The sequence below is a fragment of the Hemicordylus capensis genome, chromosome 1 (genome assembly GCF_027244095.1).
Source record: "Hemicordylus capensis ecotype Gifberg chromosome 1, rHemCap1.1.pri, whole genome shotgun sequence".
In the NCBI taxonomy this organism is placed as follows: domain Eukaryota; kingdom Metazoa; phylum Chordata; class Lepidosauria; order Squamata; family Cordylidae; genus Hemicordylus; species Hemicordylus capensis.
Window position 1 is genome coordinate 205573903 of NC_069657.1, and position 4908 is coordinate 205578810.

General features: G+C 45.3%; 1 long non-coding RNA gene across 1 annotated transcript; it reads left to right on the top strand.

Annotated features, from left to right (window-relative positions):
* Window positions 1-2304: 2304 nt before the first annotated feature.
* Window positions 2305-4351, top strand: LOC128340855 (uncharacterized). The gene is made up of 2 exons (XR_008314030.1): window positions 2305-2545; window positions 3025-4351. It is a non-coding gene; the product is annotated as an uncharacterized LOC128340855 (long non-coding RNA).
* The last annotated feature ends 557 nt before the right edge of the window (window positions 4352-4908 follow it).

A 4908-nucleotide genomic window follows, 5' to 3' on the forward strand; every position in this document is an offset into this window, starting at 1 on the left:
AGGAAGTACATATATTGAGGCTTGGATAATTTGCAAATGTATTTAAATATTGTTGATTGAGTGGTTAAAAGACAGAGAACCTTTGTTGAGAAACAGTATATAAATGTGGTGGTTAATCTATTTCTTTAGTAGAGTAACAAACTTAATATTACTCCCATGGTGAAATCAATGAAAAAAGGTTATGTGTGACAATACCCTGTATGCTCAGAGTTTATGGTGGTAGGGGTTCTCAAATTTTGGTCCCCAGATGTTGCTGGCTTACAGTTCCAATCGCCATTGTTGCTGGGGATAATGGGAGTTGTAGCCAACAACATCTGGGGACCCAAGTTTTGAGAGCCCCTGGGTTACGGTGTAATATGTAATATTAAGTCTGACAAAGACTTCTGCTTTAATTTAGCAGCTTGAGTCCTGCAACAGTTATCTTGCTTGGTCAACTCCTTGGGAGTTAATGAGCAAGATTTTTGCTCAGCAGAGGCACAGCATGAAGAAAAACAATTATTTTCATAGTATGCATTAAGGCTATCCATGAGCATTTCCATGAGCATTATTAGTATTGTCCACATCTGTAACTGTCTATATAAGGTGTTAAGATAGTTTATAGTTATATCATATCTTGTTTGTGTTGGAAGAGCCTCAGAATCAGGCATGCCCGCCCGCCCTGTCCTCTTCTGCCTATACCGACTATGATTAATCACAAATGCATTCTAAGGTAATAGAAATTAGGCTGGTTCTGGCATTATACCAACACATTTTATATCCCTACTGAAACCTCTCAGAAATTGGCACAATTAAGAGATGAGTATCTAGCTATTTATTGCCATCATACAAAATGAATAAACAATCAGTAATCATGGACACTGTGACCAAAAACATTTTACAAAATTGATTAACTGTACTCTTGCCCTAGAGTGTCTTGCACAAAACCTACATCACAATCCCCAGCTTCCTGAGCTGAGGTATATTACAAATCCACCACGAGTACCATAGTCATCAGCTCTTTTGTGTGTTACAGATACAGTACACATTTCTATCCAAAATATCAGCATGTTGCTGAAACAAATGGAAAACACCTTCATTAACTTTGACACCAGCACTCTCAGGTGCAGACACTAGGAGCCAATTAAATTTCATCAAGATCCAAAGGACACAATAGAGTGATTGAGACTTTCTTACAGTGCATATTCAAGTGCTGGGTGGGTTCAGACATCATGCAGAACCACAATGAGGTCATTCACACAATCACAACCTATGTTCTACCTGGGTTTGGGAGCTGGGTGTGCTCCCAATTTTCGGTTGTGTGGAAGCAAGGTAAGAGGAAAACCTGGGTTGCTTTTTATATAACCAAACATAGGGAGTGCACACAGCTCTCAGACCCGGGTAGACCACAGTTTCTGTGGCTATTCTCACAACCACAGGAAAGTGGGCTAAGGGAGCATAGCCTACTTTCCTGCGGTTGTGGGAACTGCCAGGAGCTGTGTAATGTCAGCATAGTAATGTTGCATGCCCACAAGTTGCACAAGTGATGTCGTATGAGAGTATGCCAATTTGAAATAAGTGGCTTGCTCTCATGTAATGTCATTTGGATGAATTTTGATTTTGTGTAACTTGCATGCATGCATACAACCAGGGATGTAGCTATAATTGAGTGCCTCCCGTGCCCGGAATATACTTAGGGAATGATCCAACAAAAGCTAAGCATCTTTAAGTCTCATTTATTTCAGAGAAAAAGTTAAGCACATGCTTAATCCTCTCTCATGAGAAGCAGTGGGATTTAGAACAGCCTACCTTGGGCTCCTTGTGCCTTGGTACTGAAAGTGATGCAAGCAATTTCAGCTAAAGTTGATCTATAATACCAAGCTGCCCATCATGAGGAACATCTTTTTCTTTTTAAAATTATCAGCATATCATAACCATAGTGTAATTCTTAATTTGTTTTTCTCCCACATATGTTTGCTGTTTTTCCACACTGTGCTTCTGCTTGAGAGGGCCTGTAACTGCACAGCAGAGCACTTTACATGTCCCAGGTTCAGTGCCAGAGCTAGGAAAGACCACTTTCCCAGGCCTTGAGTCCCGGTGAGCTGCTGCCAGTCAATGTAGTCTAGGGCTGCACAACTTCGGCCCCCCAGCTGCGTTTGGACTACAACTCCCATCATCCCCAGCAACAGCAGCCAGTAGCTAGGGATTATGAGAGTTGTAGTCCAACATTGGCAGGAGGGCCAGACGTTGTGCAGCCTTGGTGTAGACCAGTGTTTCTCAACAGCCGGTCCGCGGACCGGCAGCGGTCCGCGGAGGCTTGAGTGCCGGTCCGCGACTAGGAAGGCAGGGCTCCAAACTGAATACGCTTGTTTTTCTATCCGCTTTTCTCTCCGCTGTAAAAGTTTTTCTCTCCCCGGAAATTCCGAGGCTCCTGGAACGTCAGTGGCCAATAGGGGTGGAGCAGGGGCGGGGCTTGTGCCGAGGCGGGAAGATAGCCCAGTCAGTGAGTGAGTGAGTGAGTGGAGAAATTGGGTGGTTGCTGGAAGGTGGTTTTTTGAGATCTTTGAAGGTGAGCTGCTTAAACTTACTGGGCTAAAAATAAGTGAGGTGCTGAGGCTGTGAGTGTTTGCTTTGACCAACTGCAGGGGGGGTATATTTAGGAGGGCGGGAGGGTTTACTTACCCCTCCCTGCCGCTTTCTCGCTTGTCGCCCACATGGCCAGATCAAGGCCCAGAATCGGCAGTCTGGGCCCAAATCGGCCCAGACTGCCGCCGCCACCGACCGCCCACCCAGCTGCCCCCACAGAAGCTAAAGAAGCCGCCGCCGCCCCCACACGACCGAAGACGGCGAAATAGGCCCAAACTACTGCCTGCCCCAAACAACTGCCGCGGCTGCAGCCGCCGCCCAGCCGCCCCCACAAAGGCCCAATTTCAGGCCAAAGAAGCTGCCGCCGCCGCCCCCACATGGCCGAAGACGGGCCAAATCGGCCCAAAACTACTTGAAGAAGCTGCCACTGAGATTGCGGTTTTTTTCCCTCTGTGCTGCCAGGGGGATGCTTGGCGCCTGACTGTGCCTGTGCCGCCGCCGTCGACTGCTTCTCCTGCTCTTCAACTATCGGGGACTCACGCGAGGGAGTGGAGAGCAGAGCATTGAGGATAAATAAGCCAGTAGTGCTGTGCATGGCCACAGAGTTGGGATGCTGCACAGAAACACTGACCTGCAAACGGAGGCAGTCCCCGGATCCCATCCCATCCCCCCCCCCCGGGAAAATGGCCCTGTTCCAAGTTTCTTCGCTCCGCACTCGACAAAAGTTGCTCCCAAAGTGCCACTCCTTAATCTGGCTTTCCCTGGCGCAGACTCCTCACCCTGACTCCGCTCTTTGCGGGCTTTCCTCCCTCGGCCCTGCCCAATCCCTGCCTCTTGTTGCTCCCTCGCCTCTCTGCCCTCAAACCCCACTCCGACCTGCTAGCCTCTCCCTTTCGCCCGCCCTCGCTCGCTCTTACTCCTCCTAGCCGCTTCTTCTGTTCCAGCCCTTTCTCTGTTTTGGCGACGCCTCGCTTCCCTCTTCTTCCGCTACAACTCTGAGTCTCCTGCAACTTTTCTTTTGCAGTCCCACGTTACGTGGGCTTAAATAAGCCAGCAGTGCTGTGCATGGCCACAGAGTTGGGATGCTGCACAGAAGCACTGGCCTGCAAACAGAGGCAGTCCCCGGATCCCATCCCATCCGCCCCCCGCGAAAATGGCCCCGTTCCATCTCCGAGCCGCGCGGTCTGAGGGCTGCGCCGACCTGCTGCGCCTCATAAAGGAGCTTGCTAGATATGAAGAAATGGAGGATCAAGTAGTACTGACTGGGAAAGATCTGCTTGCTTGAGGATGGCTTTGGAGAACACCCTTTCTACCACTGTCTTGTTGCAGAAGTACCAAAAGTTTGTCATCTCTTTGCCATTCACAAATACAGCCCCAATATTGCTTTTGGGAGAAAGTAATGCAAGCATTCAAATAGTGCTTGAATGTGTTCTATTTTAATGATTCTTTTTTTATATGCATGTACTAAGAGTCTCCTTGGAATTTGGGAATGCATACTTTCCAGTAAGCAGACATGGCTCTTATTTATGGCTACATGGAAAGGAAGAATATTGTTGGTTTTCATACCAAGGTTTTATTTTGAATATCTCATTATCAGACTTCTTCCTCTGCTCCTAAAATATTTGAATATAATGTTCACATTAACATTGTGTGCATTTTGATATGTAAATAGTATGTAAATAAAATACAGTTTATTGTTTAACAAATTTTATTTTATGACATTATTTAATTTCTTAATTAATTTCTTGTGTAAATAGTATGTAAATAAAATAGTTTATTGTTTAACAAATTTTATTTTATGACATTATTTTAATTGCAAGTTAATTGCAAGTAGATGCAAGTTTTGGACCGGTATAAAGTCTTAGATATATAAAATAAAATTAAACTTGAAACCCCTCTACTAACTGCTGGTCCGGGAAACTGCACACAAAGAATGTAGCGGTCCTTGACACTCTGCACAAATGATTTAGCGGTCCTTGAGTCCAAAAAGGTTGAGAAACACTGGTGTAGACAATATCGTGGTGGTGGACCAATGCAGTGACTTGGAATAAAGTAACTTTGTGTGTTTCTGATATTGCATTTTTAAATTTTGTTTGTATCATAAGCCACCGTGTGCACTCAGTTTTGGAGTGGAAAGGCAGGATATAAATTACATAAATAAAATACTTTATTTGATGGAATAAAACAGGTAACTAAAAAATAGTCCTGCAACTGGCAATTCGGCTATTAATTAGTTGCAGTTTCTTAATGATAGTTCAGCTGAAAGAGAATCGTGATCAGTTCTCCTTCATTGACAAAAGGTTGTTGGGAAAACTGGAGCATCTTTCCTTCTACCATGTGAAGCAA